Source organism: Platichthys flesus, chromosome 6 (genome assembly GCF_949316205.1).
Source record: "Platichthys flesus chromosome 6, fPlaFle2.1, whole genome shotgun sequence".
Classification (NCBI taxonomy): Eukaryota; Metazoa; Chordata; class Actinopteri; order Pleuronectiformes; family Pleuronectidae; genus Platichthys; species Platichthys flesus.
Window position 1 is genome coordinate 13,992,266 of NC_084950.1, and position 18,928 is coordinate 14,011,193.

Consider the following 18,928-nt stretch of genomic DNA (forward strand, 5'->3'; position numbering starts at 1 on the left):
CCCTGTCATGTGTGTAAATAGACGAAATGCCACAGTCTAATATAACACGGTACAATATAAGTAAATTATCAATGAAACAATATCCTCTGAAACTGTGTGTACCCAAAACTGAACAATACAGCCTTCACATACCTGTAACACAACACTGTGTTGTATTGTGGGTTGGTGGTTCAGTGTGAGGTATGAACTGTGTGTTGTGAGGAAGGGAGTTGATCTGGGGAGATAAAGAAGGTGATTTACAGAGGTGGTAAAGCAAACCGAGGAAGGACTCTGTTATTGATATCAGCTAGTTATTGCTCTTTGAGATGGTGTTTGTGTGTCTGTGTGTGTGTGTGTTGTAGGAATTGTTCATGTTGTGGGGACATAATCTTTGGGCACAAAAAGCAGATCCTCACAATGTAAATCATTAAAATTAAAGGTGAAGTCATGTGTTAATGGTAGGTTAAGGTCAGGTTTGGTAAGGTTAAGGTTAAGGCAAGTTGTGGTTTTCGTTGACATTAAACTGTGTTGCCTCTTTAGGACCTTTTTCGGCATAACCACTGATCTTGTCAGGGCCAGTAGACCTCATGGGAACCAAGGCAGTCAAATGCAAATATTATTTCTGAGGTCCTGGTTAAGGTTAGTGTTAAGATGTGATTTGTGGTTATGTGTTAAGTTTAGGATTAGGAATTAATTAGCCATGGCTAAAGTTAGGGATACGTTCTTTGTTAAGCTTTTGTACACAATGAATGCAAGTCAGTGCAGTGTCCTTATAAGGATAGCTGTGCAAAACCCTCTGTGTATTTTGATGTCTGCTTAAGTCTGGGTGTTGTACACGTCAGTGTGATAGATGATGTCCTTGCCGTGGCCTCTATTTTGTCATTGTGTGTGTGTGTGTGTAAACATAAATTTAAAGGCTCTTGTGCTGTGCTGCTCTGAGTCGTGTGTGCAGTGGATTATTGGTTTTGGAATTTTGGATGTTTCAATCTTATCTGACCTGACCTGTGAACGCTGCAGGGCAGAAAGTTCAATCACATTGATAGATTTTCATGACCTTAAATTTGTTCCTAGTATTAGGAGCATTATCTGTGTTGTTTGTTTTTGTTTTGAACTTTGCTGTTGAAGAAATGTATTTCATTTCTCAGGTTTTAAGGAAAGGCCAATTAGCTACACCCAGTTCATAAGTCTAGCATTAAATCAAGAAAGAACAAATATCACAGTAGGAAAAAGAAAATGAACAGCAGTGTCATCAGTGTGCACTGAAATGATCCGCACACAGAATTTATCCAAGAAAACGGGTCATGAATATGGATTTCCCCATCAGAGCAACACGTCCTGTCGCGGCCTGATGGGAGATTTGCATTTCTCCCATTTTTAATTATGAAATAAAAAATTCAACACAGCATGCCCGACATAATTGCTATAAAAATGAGAGATTTTCCAAAGTGTCCCAAAGGATTTCAGGGCAGAGAAAAACTGATCACTGTTTTTCTAAGGTTGGAGTCCCTGAGCGAACAGGATTTAATATTTCATGTTTGTGTGTTCTTGTTTGCTCTGATTCCATTCTTCACAAATAAGTCGACTTTCTGTTTGTCTGACATGAACCAGAAGCCATCCAACCTTTTATGGCAGCATCGTGGTTGTTCCAAAAAATATTGAATTAAAACAATTTCCAAAATGAATTTAAAAGATGCACAAAAGGCAAACACATTTTTATATTTATATTTAGTTTTTTAAATTTTCAGTTGTTTTAGAATAAAATGTTAATAATCTCTTGTCTGGATATTTAGTGTGTCCTTTTTTATCAGTATATCATTGGTACCGCTGGGCACGAGTTTGACCAGTTTTCATAAGAGAAGATGCCTCCTGGTCTGCAGAGCCTGAGCTGTCTCTGATGAATAATGGATTCATAGTGTGAGGCTGCAGACGTGTCTCACTGTGTGTTCAGAGGGGCTTTACTTTCACACGTCTCTGCTGGAATGACGCTGAATCAAGAGCTTGTCTGAGTTATCAACAGATGTCGGAAATATCCTATGAACGGCAGGCAGGGCAAAGTGTTTCAAAGGCTACGTGTTGGCTTCAGAGGCTTTGTAGTGGCTACGGTATGAACGCATAGTTTTTGGCAGCACGTGATGGAATCTGCTGATTGCTTTCCATTTACAGTGAAGGAGGAGCAGGATTATGGTTATGGTTATCTCTTGGCAGGACTATACCTGATTATAGTGTTCATAGAATTTTGTCGTATACAAACCATACCTCAAACAATATTTTGGATATAAATTTTAAGTATTTAAGGTATAATATAAGTACAATAACCCTTATTAAGATGGAAGAAGTTGATATTATTACTGTTAAAATGTAGGAGGATTTGTTTTATGGTAAATAAGAAGGTAAGTCAGAGGTGAGGATCAATATTAAAGATCAAACCAATCAGATCTGTTTTCTTGTCATAGAAATATATTAAAGTATTATTTATTCTTTAACAATGTTTGTAGTGGTCTGAAGCGGGAAGTATTTTTACCTGCAGACCTTAAATAGTTTGAAGACTGTAATTCATATATAATATAATGATTAAATAATAAAACTTTAGTACTTTCAGGACTCAGGTTTAGGTAACAGTCCATTTGGACTTATTGCCTCCTGTCAGAGTTCCGATGGATTGCAGCGGCTGCTTTGAAGGCGGGGAAGTGCTCAGGGTGATGATTTGTAAAAGTCAGCTCGGCAACAAATGGCCAGACGAGCGGGAATCTGGTTGTTGTCTGAAGCTGACGGTAAATCCCACTGAGACTATATAGTGCCATCACACTGTGTGGGTCCGCTGCGAAGATTACTCATGCCTCCATTAGCAAAAGGCTGCTCTCCATGTGTCACCGCCTGAACAAAGGCACGTGTATTCATCCCAGTCTGAAGGGGGAACGCTCGCTGCCGTAAATCAGGTTTTGCCTAAACACGGTGTGACGCGAGAGAACGGTTTTGTGATTTATGACTTACAATATGGTTTGATGCTTAAACTGGAGCGTTTGCTGCATTGTTGGGTTTAACTGATGGACTTAACACGATGAGATGACGTTGAGATAATCAGAGCTGAGTCGGGATCGGCTGATTAAAGAGAGAAGTGATTCTCAAAGGCAGGAGCTGATTGTCAAAGCAACGTTGGTGTCATCTCCTGTTACTGCTGCTCCTGTAACGAAACCTGCTCTGCAGTTTGATGCTGCTGGCAATAAGTGAATCCTCAATGTCAAAATCTCAACAGAGAAGAAAGAGATTTAGGTTGTGTCTGAAACCACCCACTAATTCACTAACCAATACTATACAGTGACTAATATCCAGAGGATTATATAGTGAGCTCATCAGCAAGAGGAAAAAAATGCTTTCAGAGACTACTCAGCGCATTTTATGCAGGTTTATGACAGCAATGACATCAGCTGGTGGAAAATCCTTCAATAAATTCAAATTTTAAATGTTTATTTTTCAAAAACAAGATTTGATGGCCATGTTTAAATGTAGATGTATATTTGGTTGGAGCCATTTTTTGCTGCGATGCTCTGCACTCGTACGACAAGGGAGGTTGTTCCTGCTGGGAGTCGGTTATTGTTAGTGACCATTGGTTGTGCACTATTTTTCATGTTGTATTGTGGGAAACAATGAGTACACTATATAAGGTATAAAAAAACAAAATGCGAAACATCCGGACCCCACTCTGATGATTAGTGATTGATTTCGGACACAAAGTGCTTTTTGGAACATCTGGCCCAGTATTGTGTGGCTGCCGGTGTGATCATGGCTCCCCTGATGTATTATCAGTTTTGGTTTTGATATCCACTTGCCGTCGCAGTGACATCATGGTATTGATTCCCCATACGACTGCCAAATCATGTATCCCTGAGAGGTTTGAAGATAAGCCAGTAAAGGAAACCCCCTGTGGGCTTGGTATGGGCAGGGCCGAATACATCCATTTCCCACAGTCTCCTCTTCAAAGATGATTCCTGACACACTTTTCATAACATCACAGTCGCCGTCCTCCTCTACCGGCTCCTCACTGTGTGATTGGATCCTTAAAAAAAAAAGCCTCTTTGAGCTCGAAGAGCCGCACAGCCCTCTTTCACGTGACCTAGACCTTAATTAGTGCTGCAACAGATTGTCATTTGCATGTACGCGCCCCGGTGAGTAGGTGGGAGGTGGCGCATATGGGGGAAGGATAGTGGCACTTCAGGGCCAGTTAGCTTAACAGACCCCAAAGGTACCATCCAGTGAGTGTTGTTATTGCAGCAGTTATTGTGCCCAGGTTAGCCTTTAAAATGAGAGAGAAGGCTGCGTGGCGAGCATGTGCAGCCAAACGATAAATTAGAACATAAACTTGACTTATTATGTCGGCGTGTCCTCTTGACTTTGCATTGTTTGAGATGGCGTGGAAATAGTTTGTCTTTGATTTTCGCCACCGCCACCGCGCCTCTCCGCAGCGTTTGATATCCACAACACAAGAGGAAACTCCACAGAGCGTCATTAGTTTTCAAAGTGTGCCCCGATACAGACGAAAGATCCGCCCCACACCTGCTGGGAATTTCTGCCTCTGGAGAAAAGAGCTGCACATCCCCGCAAGACTCTGTTTCATCCAGCGCGCAGCAACATTTAGACGCTACATCCCTCTGGCTGTTTGCTTTTAAGTGAAAACAGCCTTGTCTGCCACGGAGACGCCACCTTGTTCTAACACTGATACAACATTTATTCTGTGGCATCAGTTTGTAGTTTCATAAATTAGAGGAAAGAGTCATGGAATGTATGAAGTGGGGTTCTGGTGTCATTGAGACTGAAAACATAACCTGCCTTTAGCCTTAGAGGTATTCTTATCTCCTTGGTTGTGTTTGCATCCGTAGATCGTTTGTTTGTCTGATGGTTAACACCATTACACAAAAACTAGGGGACGCATTAAACATGGCTGAAGAGTGAAGGATCATGGCTTTCAGATGAAAACATTCTGGCAAATTTAGGTAACTGATGTTAGTAACATTGTGCCAATATTGATTTAATTTAGGAGACAATTGGGCCTTGGCGGAGGTATGCATTTTGCCTTTTCTAGATCTTTTTGTAGATTAGTATTATTTCATTAAAACATTTGATAATGAGAACATTAAGTGGCAGTATTGATTTTACACACACTTTGTATCTGAAGCACATTATAGGGTCAGTGGATCAGGGGGCGGGGCCATTTTAGGTTTTAAATACATTTTGAATTCAAACAAAAATACCAGATACATAACAACAACAGGAAAACGGACATATTGACCAGGATTCCTCTTATTAGTCAATATCTGCCCTTTGACTGCCTGTACCAAGAAAAATATACACACGTTTTTTTATCCTAAACTTATCTGAATCCCTATCTCCTCTGAATAAGAATAAGCCCTTGTACCGTATTTAAGATATAACCCTCATCTGTCATGTACCAAAAAATCCCCATCCTCAGTGTTAAATTTGTTTTTGCAGTTCATTATCTGTGTCATTTGTCAGGCTGGTTGTCAGATGTACACATGCTGCTGGCCAGTTTAATATCTCACCTCATCGCTCACACTCTTATTAAGCCGCTAACTGAGGCTCATGCAAATATTCACTGCAGTGATTTGCATGTGCACTGCAGACGCCCCTCAGTGCTGCGCTGCTCCATTGTCCTCCTGCAGTGTCTGCAGCTTAGACCTGTGGACGACGTGTTTCTCGCCCTATCTTCTCACTTTCTCTACTTCTCTGATGAAACGTGAGCCGCTGAAGATCGAGGACTCTTCGGACCATTCCTCGTATTATGTTGATTGACAGGTACAATCCCTGAGAGCCTCTGCTGACATGTTATTGCTCCGAGTCAGGAGCAGGCAAACCGGAGTTAGCCTCGATATCCCCCCCCATATCTACTCTTTGCCTTTTTATGCGTCTGCCTCCTCATAAGATTCCTCAGCCAGCTCTGAATTATTGACCAGTCTGGAATCCCGTGGGACTGAGCCAGTGTTGCGTTGTTATAAATCAGCAGCAGCAGTGTTTTTTCTGTTGAATCCCAAAACCAAAATGAAAACATGGATTTATACTTATTTATTTCGCGTTTATCGGTCTGGCTCATAATAACAGCTACATACTATTGTGATGGGCAGAAAATTGTGTATGAATTATTTCATTTTCACTGCAGGAATTTAAGTAATTTCAACTGAAAGATGTATACAGTGTAGAAATAGTATACCATATATTCCTGAATTTAATTAAAGGGTTTAAATGTTACTTTATCACCAAACTGTCTCCTTTTATTCAAGCAGTTTTCAAACACTGACGTCGACAGACTCAATCCTAACAGATGACAACATCCGTATCTCATGGACAGAAAAGAGAGTTTTTTGAGTTTGCCATAAAAAAGACTCTTACTGGATAATTTCAATCTTTTCTTGGCTTCTATTGATTTCCTTGTTTGTGTGTTGCACTTTGTCACGGTCAATATATTGCAGGAAATAGGTTTTTAAGATAATCAGTGGGTTCTGAATGATAGAATAATGAGAAATATGTTCCACACAGTGTCTCTGGAAGGAAAACAGCAGAGATGAACACGTACCAGCCCCACATATAATTTCCTAGAAAACACAAAGTGGACAAGGTCAGCGAGCTTCCACGTTGTCCATTTGTCAACAAATACCATGAAAAGAATAAAAAGCCCAATATGTCTGTCTGTAATATGTATCTGCCTAACTACCCTGTCCATTTCCTGCTATTGTAGATGTAAATATTTAAACATAGGTCATGAATATATAGTTTATTTATTTATGAAAAGGTTTAGTCATCTCCTAAAGAATTTCAACACTATAAAAATGTTTTACTCAAACAGTAAGAAATATAGCATTTACTGGGACTGTTTTCTTTTCCCTCAGACTGAGCATTTTAAAATTTAAGAAATGCATAGGTTTTGGTAATTCGAATAATTTGGTAATTAGAATAATAATCCTGACAATTTCAATAGGGCCTTACTGTCTGTCAGTTTCTGTCAATGCTCGGGCCCTAAAAAATTCAATTCAATTAATCCTGCGCAGTCCACTGCTGCGCAGGAGGTAAATAAAAATGTTATTTATTTAAAAACAACAAAAATGGTATTTATACAGAAGTAGATTCAGTTTGTTTTTTTGTGTTAATAAAATACGAATATAGCTTATCACCAGACCTAAAATTCAATATAATATAATGCTTAGGTGTTGGTGCAAATTTTTTTAATGTACTGAACCGTATTTTTACGTCACTCTAAACTATTAACTATTGTGATTAATCTGATATGATAATAATACTCAATCCTGCCTTAGTTTGTTGCCGACTGTAAAAGCTGATGGTAAAACCACCTCGTGATGAGCTGGTTTTCATCTCGAGACTCTGTGCCTGGAGACCGCAGGTTGTGCAGGGGAATGTGGATTCATATGCAGCTGGAGAAGACCTTGCTGCTGAAGATGAATGGTACTTCATTGTCCTCAGCTAATTATTCCTGTGACAAGTGTGACATCGTCCCCCACCTCTGAACACAGCTTGGAACAGTATTGAGAGGCTCAAGGTTTCCAGCTGATGAGACATTAAAGTGACTTGAAACGCCAACATATGAAAAACCGCTGTGTGTGTGTGTGTGTTTTGAAATTACCTGTTGCTTAGGAACCAGTGGGTATTGATGCATAAGAGGGGACTTTGCCAAGGTCTTTGAAAAGAAGAAGTGGTGAGATCCATCTCAGGTTCAAAACTAGTTTTAATATTCCTGAGTCGTTTAATTTGTAACTTCTTTAACACACTTTAACATAGAAACTTTATTTACTTTTCAAAACATTAAGCTCATTTGGGAAATCCTTAAGGCTTATTTTTTTACTTTTCATTTACATTTCCATCTCTTTATATTACTTCAGCTGATTTTTTTCAGAAATTAAAGCATCTTGTTCTGTCTTGTGTTATGACACCGTGGACCCAAATTATTTCATCCCTACTTTATATATTTAAAAAGGCCTCTTTTCACGGTATCTCAAGACAGGATACATCTTCTGTTGATAATGCGACCAATTGTGAATGAGAACCATATAATCTGTGTATTTGTGTAGTTTTACACATTCACATCATAGCATATTGTTTTTAACATTTCCTCTGTTTACATGTTTCACAATCGTCGAATGGGACGTGTGAGAAATATCGTTTCCAGGTTCTTCGGATCTCAGGGAGGTGGTGTTGGGAGAAGACACCCACATGTGGCGCTCAGGTTTCCATTGTCGCTCTGCATAGTGATTCATTCTTCCCCTGCTGAATGAAAGACATGGCAATTGGAAACAGTGCGAATGTCATATCTGATAGTTACACAATACACGTATTTAAAGATTACACAATCACTGTAATGCAGAATGTAAACATTATCTATAACATCTGGAAATTGTCCGAAGAACCTAATTTATTATGTATTATTACTATATATGTATGTGTATATATGTACTGATCTAGACCCTGCTTGCCTGGAGTATATACAAAGTGCAACATCCCATGTGTATAATTTGACCAACATTTTCTTACTTTGATTTTTTCATATGACATCCGAGACAAAGGTTTAGACCATAACACAGACATATTGCTGGACTGTCTAGGAACTGTGTGGGGGTGCCTCTACAGTCAGTGGCTTTCAAAAGCAGCTAATCAATGTCTTATTGCACCGCCAAGAGAAATCTGTCCTTGATTAGTGAATCCCAGTAAAGACTGGACACCATCCCAGCCTCTCTCCCTGATCTGCACTCCCACTGTGAGCAAAGGCACTGGTCAAATGAAGACGCAGACGCAGTCTCCATCATCTGGGGCAGCATCAGAGGAACAGCAGCTCTTCAAATGGAATGTGAGGTTTTCAAGGCATGGAGTCATACATTTTTCATCTGCAGTCGGCTTTGAGGCAGCAGAGGGGGGCTGCCCGGCACGGCCCCGACTAAAAGCCTTTCACAACAAACCAGGGCTTTCAGAGACAAAAGGTGGACGGGGGAAGGGCACTCGAAATGAGAAACAACAAAAAATCCTTTGTTTACAATGGACGAGCAAAGAGCTGTAAACAAGTCAAAGTTCAGCTGCCGCAACAGCCGAGGGGAAATCTGCCAGGAATAATGGAAAATATATCGACGCAATCAGAAATGAATGGCAGAGCAGCAATTGTGAATGTGCCTCATAATAATAGCTGCCACAACGACAAACCCCAGATTCATAGATTGAAAGTTGCAATTTGCTTCTGTGTCTCTGAACACTGAAGGACCAAGCCTTCTCTGAGTCATTACATTGCTTCAAACGTAAATGACCAAGACAGACTTAGACGTTAATTATCACCATTCAATGAAAAAAAAATCCATAATAAGAGACTCATACTGGCACTAAGCTTTTATTTTGAAATAAACCAGAACTAAACCAGAACAACCCTTGTTTACAGTTATAAATCAGTATCAAAGACTTGAACCATGAACCGCAGGCTAATGTGTATTTTTAGCACAATCCTTTTTTGGTAGCTAGTAAAAATTTAGTGAGCTCTAAATATTGAATGGGCCCTTTGAAGACCCTGCTGTTCAAAGATGGTACATATACCACCTCCCCCACGATTCAGAGATAAACATATAACCCACATATTATAAAAACTACACTTCACCAAATGTCGCCAGTGTCCTATGTCACAGACGTCTCTTTATCGGTGAAGTGGATCAGAAATATGAACCTGTGCTGTGGTAAAAGCCTACCCCGCCATAAATAGCTGCCCCTCATCCCGTTAGCAGACGGTGGGGCTCTGCCGAACGGCTGCAAATTTAATGACCGATCTTCCCGGAACTGCTGAATCCTCTGGGTGCAGAGTCGGTCTGGCTGCTAATGCAACCTGACATCTCCATCTTTGTTTAAACAACCGTGTTCGCTTGAATGGGGCAGGGGAAACATTAGAGGCAACTTTAAGGATCGCCGTCTGAACACTACTGCACTACTATTTCACTACGGTCATATCTCAACCTGGTCTGATTTGATCTTGACAACGAAAGGATGTCTTTACAAATGTTGTGTAAATGTGTATGTGTGTGATATAACATGTGTGTCAAATACAATTCAGTCTAGTTTGATACCTCAAGCTAAATGTATCCTTAAACATTTAACAATGTACATATAATCACCTCAATCAGTCAGTCAGTTGTCTCTCTAACCACATCTGTCAGTAGATAGAACATCTTTTATGCGATTAAAGCAGACTGAATCAGGAAGGATGTCTTTTTCAATGCTGACCTGGGCCGATGCATTTCCCTGTATGTGGGGATAGAGCAGAGGATACTTGGCTTCATTCCTGTACATTTATTTTTGTTTAAATCAGAACACAAATATTATATAAGAGAAGTGTGAGGAGTTGTCTTAGTTCTCCCCTTTGAATTGTTGGCCCACGTGAAAAAAAATTTGATGAAATGGATAGTTGGATGGATGGATAGTGAGGAGCAAAGGATATTTTTCGGAGCAGTTTAAATTAGAAGGACAGAGGATGCCTCTCATCACCCACAATGCTCCTTGCCCCATTCATGACTCTGTCTCTGTATATAATTTGCATTCTTGATCATGTAAATCCCAGTAGTTTACTTTTATCTGGGCTTCAGTGCCACTAACAAAAAGGGAAAAAAACTTCTCGTGGCTATTTTGTCCTTCAATCCCATTCAACAAACCAATTCAGATGATTGTGCCAGTGGTGAGTGATGGTGGAGGGAAAACTGTTCACCATACAGTGGTGCAGATCCAGCAGGGGCATCCAGATGAAGCTTTGCATTCTTTGGAGAGATTAAAAGCAGCGTAAGTGTCACAAGGGCAGTCAGGCCCTGAGCTGTGTGAGGGGAAGCAGGTGGCACGTTTCTTACGTACTCCCTAAGAGGGATTAGGCCTCTGGAGGGAGAGGGAGCGTATTTGATTGGGCTGTGCATGTGATTAGTCAGGCGTGTTGAGTTGCACTCCGGATTTTATAACATATTGCGAAAGACAACGGTAATTTCTGTGGAAGAGACGGCCTGGCTCTCTGCCTCCTCAGGAATGTGTGCGTGTGTGTGTGTGTAAGGAATTATATGATTTGTTTATTAAATCATTTGACTATGAGGAGCAGGGGGGGGGGGCATTATTGCCGTTAAACACTTTAGGGAAAGGATACATTTTATATCATGATTGCTTTTAAATCTTAGAGCTGTAAAAGATGAGTATGTGTTCGTAAAATAAAAATGCTGGGAATTAATATCTAATATGTGCTGCAATGCACCAAAGAGTTTTTGTATCTGAAGCACATAATTACAGAAAACACCATGACTTTCATTTTCAGGGTTAGAGATCCTCAAAAAAAATTACTGGCTTCATTTGAACGAAAAACCCTGTACGACTTGTTTCATGTGGTTTCATCTCTGCATTTACAGGTAGAGAGAAGTAGATGAGTCCTGTGGGCGTTGGAGTCAGGAGGTGACCCATGGCACCCACAATCCCACATGCAGGCCCCTCCCGGGAGGAAAGGCTCTCCGCTGAGCTGCAGGAGCTGCAGCCAAAGAGTGTAACACCAGCAAATAGGATGAAGGTATTGGGTAATTTTGTGTGGGCTCAACTTCACATTGAACATAACAGTGAAGACCTGAGAGCACATAGTGCCAGAGAACAGAACACGACCAGTCTTGGTGAAGTTTGACAAATTTGTTGAGTTTCATCTCAGTAGGAATGTGATATGGGACAAATTCATTCACAAATGTAGTCACGACCTGCAAAGGGCTGCACCAAGTAAAAGAGACCACACATGAGTTCAAGTTAAAAGCCAGGAATAAGATTATCTTCAAGAGTTTTAAAAGAGATTTAAATCAAGACATCAAATTACAACCACAACCAAACTCCAATGAGGACATGATGGGACAGGGAGACTGTTCATATCATGCAGCCAAACAATAGGTGCATTGAATCTATGATTTATGACGATCAAACTCATGATCAGGCACAGATCTGACATATTGTTGGAACGTATGTGGGATATTGAATTGATACCTTTTATATTTATTCATTTGTTTTTTGCTATGTATTTTATAAACTCCTTTGCTACCTTGTTTAGAAAAGGGCTATACAAATAAAGTTATTATTATTAGAAGAAATAAGAAGATTAGTAGAACTAACTGCTGTGATGCGTTGTGTTGTTACCATTCCTGCATGTTGCTGTCGTCTGAACAGTTTATCAGCACAAACCATAAAGTTATTTTAGAAAAACAAAACTGAATCTATAACTGATATGATGTTTGCTGGCCACCTCGTGCACTTTATACTTCCTCATACTCAGGTATAAATTTACTCTCTCTAATGTTTTGGCTGTATTTCTCTGTGAAATACGCATTTCTGTCAAAATGTAATTATGCATATTTGTCCTCGGAATGTTCACAAAGAAAATGTGGGATGTTTCATAAAATCCTTTGACCACACTGCTACTGAAGAAAACTGTATTGATCTGCCCATGTCTATGAAGTCTCTCTGCCACTGAACATTCCTCCTTGTGGGGGTGAAAACCTGGGATTATTCTCCTGGGAAAGCGTTGCACTTGAACGGCCACTCTGCATGTTAACGCAACATTTTCCCTCAGTGTTGTTCATGCTAAATACTAGCAGCAGAACATATATCTGTGTGAAATTGCTTTGCTTTTGACGGCAGAGGGAAAGATTTCAGTGTTGTTAATAATTGTCGAGCCTTGGTCTGCCTGTTAAGTGACGGAATAATTACACACAAGCCTAAATAGTACTTTCAGGGAAGGTGGGGAGTGATAGCTGTGGATGTGGAGGGAATACTGATGCTTCGACAGAGGCAGCGAAATGTTTCTGAAGCCTCCTGCCTTTGTTTGAGCCCCTGCTTCATTTCCCTACGCCAGCCTCCTCCCCTTTGCGGCCGGCGAAGCAAGCTCATTGGAGGACAGCAAAGTCACAAGTTGACGTTTTGCTGGATGCCCGCAGCATGAAGGATTCTAACTGTTGCTAAGGTATTTTGAATGGTTATTTGGCCATTACGCAACTTCATTTGCCGTCAATCTCCACGTGCAGAAATGCTGGGAGACGGCTGGAGAATGACGAGGGCTCGGGTGTGAAATCTAAGGATTACTCAGTTTCTCGCCAGCGAGCCAGACAGTCTCCACGTCCACTCCCAGTCTGAAGGAGTCGATGGCTTCAGGCAACATTCGTTATTGAGATTTGACCCGCATTGTGCTGGATTTCTTTACATTGAACATCTTTTAAATCCTCTGCCAAGAGAAATTGGCACAGACTGGTGCTGTCTGCAGATAGGAATAAGGTCAGGTTCACCCTCAGTTCAGGGCTCCAATAGAAGAGACGCTATTTCAGCTCTGCAGACTGAGCAGGGGAGTCAAATAAGCTTTCTTTAAACCCAGATAGCTCTGCAAGTATTCATCTTGTATTCAATGACGTAGTTTTTATTTCTAAATTGTATTTCTGGTAACAAATGAGAATATTTAACATTATTTCCCCATATTTCTTTTATTTCTACATTTATATTGTAGTTAAAAGACAGACTAGTGTCTGGATTCTAATTTATTAAAGATCCCTCTGCAGATTTATTTGATTTGTATCAATTAACTATGGTCGTTGCTTTTTTATTTAATCTAATGAGATTATATATCTCTTTTTAGAGTGTTCTTTATATGGAGCCAATATTGGAGGAATATCATTTGTGTGTCTGTGCGTTTGGAGAGCTGTATAATTGTATCTCAATCCATGTGCGTATTCAGATTCAAAAGGTGTCAGGAATCAAGCTAGTGTGTATTTAGAATCTGTGTGTGCTTTATCATATTAGTAACTGGTACAAAATCAGTGAATTTGTATGAGATTACACATGAATATTGAAATTTGTACTTGTGTAGACTGACATGTAAATGTGTGGATAGACATGTGTATGCATAGACAAATATTTAAATGTTTAAATGTGTAAAAGTGTTCTGCTCTAAGAGCTAGAACTACAGTCACAACTCAGACGGGCCTCACAATTTGTTGTTGTTCTACTTGTGTTCTACTACATTTATGTGGGAATTTGTCAGTGTCCAGAATTTTTTTTTTCTTACCCTGAGCTGAGGCAAGCAAGGAGGCCATTTCCTGTCACGTTTCTAAACACAAAAAAGGTGGTGCCTAAACTGTCTAATCAAACAGGTATTGGCATGGTAACTGTCAACGAGCTGTAGTACAGATCTCATAACATATTTACAGATATCTTTTTGCACATTTACAAATCTGATTATGCACAATAAGATTCACATTTGCCGATGCGTGTATGCATTGTTTACAGATGTGACTATGGATTAGATACAATAGATAACAACAAAAAATTGCCTGACACCAGAACGCAAATATAAAACCATTGTTGAATTGTTGAATCTTTCTGCTGTGTTGTTACTTGAAGCGGCTGTCGGAGACAGTCGAAGCTTCACTGACTCCAAACCCCTGCAGCCTTTCCACTGTCTCTGTTTGGAACTGATCCAGATGATCTCACCTGCTGTATCCACACAAACACACACACCTGAGCCCTTTTTCTGGGGAACAAACTGGTGCAGAGAAACATGTTCAGCACACGTTACTGCACTGCACTGGAGGTGACAATGTCTCCTGCGTACCTGTCACCACCACCTCTCTGCATCTCCTCCTGTCAGCCCATCGCTATGACAGACCATTATGCACCGTCCATGTTTTTTCCTCTCCTTCACTTAAACTAAAATGAGCTCAGTCAAGCGCCATCAGCACTTGTCTCACCCCGCCTCTCCTCTATGCGACCCTCCTCTCGCTACTCTAGTTTAAATTTAGTTTCACCTCAGACCACACACCATCATTATGTCTGACTGTAGCGGGGGGATGAGAGCTGTCTGCCCCGTCTGTGCTTCTTGGGAGCTCATCATCCCGGCTCTGTGGAGCAGCGTGAGGCTGGGCTGCCTGGGACTGTTGGTATTGAGCAGGGGAGGAGTGCCCCGGGCACAATCCATCAAAAAGGAGCTGCTTGCTCTGTGGGAATAGACATGAATAATCCATGCTTTCTTTACCCTTTCCTGTGCAACAATATGCGTATGCCATCACATTCTCTGTGGTCTTTTTCTTCAAATATCCAGCCGCTTCTTTTTTTATTTACTTAATATTGAATTTAAAATATAGATTTTTTTCTGTTTCTATAAATGTTTTACTGGGAGATATAACTTAAACTGAAACTAATAAAATGGCACTCAGTAGAGCAGATACCAAATTTAGAAAAACACTCATAAATATCTCTCCCCTACACGTGCCAGATGTTTGTGAAAATACTAAGCAATGTGGAAAAATGAATAAAAATCCTAGTAGATCCAGAATTTTATATCTTCTTCGGTGAAGCATACCACATCTTTGTTGGTAATCCGTCCAGTAGTCTTCCTATTATCCTATCTAACAACACAGATCTGGCGGAGCTCATATGTTGCATGTAGATTGTCTGTATATTAGTTAATCAATGATAGTACCTGTGGAATTAAAAGGTTTTAGGATATAATGTATGATCATAGTATGAGACTTACATCTTGCTCATTAAAAATACTGTGACTGACTCCCTGATTTGAAAAACAAAAACCATGAGAACTTTCATCCTCATTTATTCCAAATTACTGCTTCTATTAAAAGAAAGTGAGTGAAGGTGAATCAACAGGACCACAATCATATAAGTTCTAAGTTCAATGCCCTTTGCGGTTCAACTTTCACGTGGACAGGATTTATTTTACTTTTATTTTTCTGTTTAACACTATTTCTTAGACATAGAGACAAAGAAGCCGGTATTATCATTATTAATTAAATAACATTGAAAAAGCAGCAGGGAGTATTCGAGCCATCTCACTCTCCACTTTACTCTCTGCAGGTTTGGATCGTTCTTTGCCTCAAGCAGTGGTTATTTTTACATTTTTAGATTTTGGCCTACTACCAAATCAAAGTCTATTGGCTGCATACCAGTCCCTCACAGGTCAGCTAGAGAGGACCAGTGGACTGGTCTCGGTTTGAATCAGCTGATTGAAAATAGTGAGTAAAAATAGAATACATGGATGAATCAGTCTTGGGGGGGGGGGGGGTTCTAGTTTGCAGGTTTTTTATGATGGCCATAAACATTGATTTGTGCAGTGTTAATAATGGAGGACCCTCTTGAGGGCATTGAGCAATAATCACTGTTTGTGAAGTCGAGTGATTCTTGTTTTTTATTGTTTTATTTCTCTTTCAAGACCGATGCTGTAGCTTCAATAAGCATCGAGACTATTTCTCACCAGGTGGATTTTGCATTGAATGGTGCTACAGAAGATATTTCATTCTACAGTAATGGATTCTACAGTTTAATGGACTACTGCCCCACTGTGGCAGTTTTATTGTTGCTGTTTCTTTCCTTTTACAATCCTGAGGTCTTTTGTGATCGGGAAAGTCCACATCCGTCCTCAGCTGCCCCACCGCTCCTTGTTTGGGCCGAGCACTTTCGCCGCCCAACCTGAATTAGTTTATATTCTAGTTTGGTTCATAAATACATTAAAAGCTCTGACGGTGATAAATATCCAGCTAGAAATGAAGAGGGGTTTATGGGCTCTGGACTCGAGCAATAACTATTTCGACAAATTATTTTGTTTTAATTAGATCTCGGAGAATCTGATAAGATGCCCTATCTCAGTTTTCCGTTTTCACAGCTCTCTGCCGGCGAGATGAAAGAGATTGTAACTCAATCAGCCGCTGAATTTGATATTAGCTGGAGGTGTCCATTGATCGTCTGCCCACCAGGTGGTATCGAACGTGTTCAAACGTCTGTATGTGATAGAGCATAACTTAAACTGACCAGCAGAGATGTGCCATGTTTGCAGATCAGACGGTGTGAGGGATATGTGGCATGCATGAGCTCCTCTTGCTCCGTCTAGTTTGTCTCCTGCTCAATAAATAATTTTCAGGTGTTTCTTCAGGCCATGGAATATCCCTGCCTACCTCCTCCTAGCCAGCACTATCACAGGTCAGTGAGAAAGAAACTGTCCACACCTTTTATTCTGCCTCCATAAGCAGCATAATCAATATGCTCTGGCTGCGTTGTGCAGCTGGTAGGCGAGGCCGAGTGCTCCGTACAGAGAGGGTAAATGCACACCAGCATGGGCACATCATGTAACGCACTAATGCACCTCAGGGCTCTGACATCAATTACGAGAGACAATGGCCAACTGCCCTCTGCAGTGCAAGCTAAAAACACTTATGACTGTAATGCATGAAGTAAATGTGGATGTTTATCGGGTGAAAGGAAGTGTCATTAAGGATCAGACCTCTGTTGAGGTGACATTTTGTTCACTTTTATACTGGGTCTTAGTTTTTAAAGGTTCAGTGTGTAGAATGTAGTGACGTCTAGTGGTGAAGTTGCATGTTGCAGCTGAATACACCTCACCTTACCCTCCCCTTCCAAATGTGAAAGCGAGCCTGTTGTAGCCTTCATTTGTTTTAAAAACTCGAAAGATGCTTAGTTTGTCCAGTCTGGGCTACTGTAAAAAACATGGCGGCCTCCGTACAGAGGACCCATTCCCAAAGTATAAGGAGATAGTGAAATACGCAAATATATATATATATTTAGACATAAGTATATAGTTATTTTTTTTTTTAAATAAGGACAAAAATGCAGTGTGCTATATATAGATGAATATATTTCGGTATAGATTCACCATATACTAAATAGTATTATATTATATATAATATAACTGTTTATTGGTAATAAATACATTTTTTACAACTTTCTGATATCTGATATAAATAATAATAGATACAGTATGAGAGTATATATAGAGCGTCTGGCCTCACAATAATAATATTTGTAATTTTAGTCTGTGTTCCTGTCTCCCCTGCACCCTCCGGTTTCATAATAACAGTAAAGCTGTTGCCAGGGTGCCAAAGGTTCAACTCGATGTTTTATGTATTTCTTATTGAAATGAAATGCGTAGCCGAGTGTCAGAACCTTAATCTGCTGAGAGGAAGGCAGACAAACCACATCATGTTTTCGTTTATGCCTTTTGTGGGTGGGGGTAGCCATTACATATCCTTATTATTCTAGAGATCGGGACACAATTCTCTGTTTCCATCGAAGCCACGTTTCCAGCACTGAATTTGATGTAAATGTTGTATTTAGGATAGTGACAACTCAACATTCCTTGTTTTATTTATTTGCATTATAATATTTTTGATAGAAGGATTCTTTATAATGTGTTTCTGTTGTGGAAGTTATGTGGCTTTTGGTTTCAGAGGATGACATTTTGCTTTCCCCTCCACAAGGAGCAGTACTGATTTTTGCCATAATTTATTTTTCACCTTCAAGCCTAAACCTTCCACACACATCCCAGCACAGACATGACTGCAGGCTGACTTCAAATAGTCTTGTCGTGGCCCTTTTGGCCTGTTTTAATTGGGTTTCCCCCTGAAGTATTTCCAGAAAGATCGGTGGGATGATATATCCGAAAGCCTCCAGATCAAATGAAAAGCGCTATGTTTCTCTGGTTGGCTGTCAACTGAGCGAGGACGGACAGGACATGGCTGACATCCCAGAGTCGAGGGCGGGGAGCTGGAGTCTGGAGAAGCGGCATGGCTTCCACTCCTCTCTCAGAGAGCTCTGTTTGTCGCTCGCTATCACCGTCTGTCACACCGCAGAGCGCCGCGGCCACACATTCTCTCCTCTCATGCATCTCTCCATCCAGCCTTCCCTCACATACTCGACACCTCAAAGGGGAAACATGTCATCCCTCTCTCCTCACATAGTGCTAAAAAGGCCCCGCTCCCCCCCAGGGACCTCTGCTCTTCCTCAGCCAATCGATCTGCTCAGCCCTCGCCCTCATTCATCCACCTATCCATCAGTCTTCCTGTCTTTAAGCATCGCCATTTGTCTCCCGTCTTTACTATACATGTCTGTACAC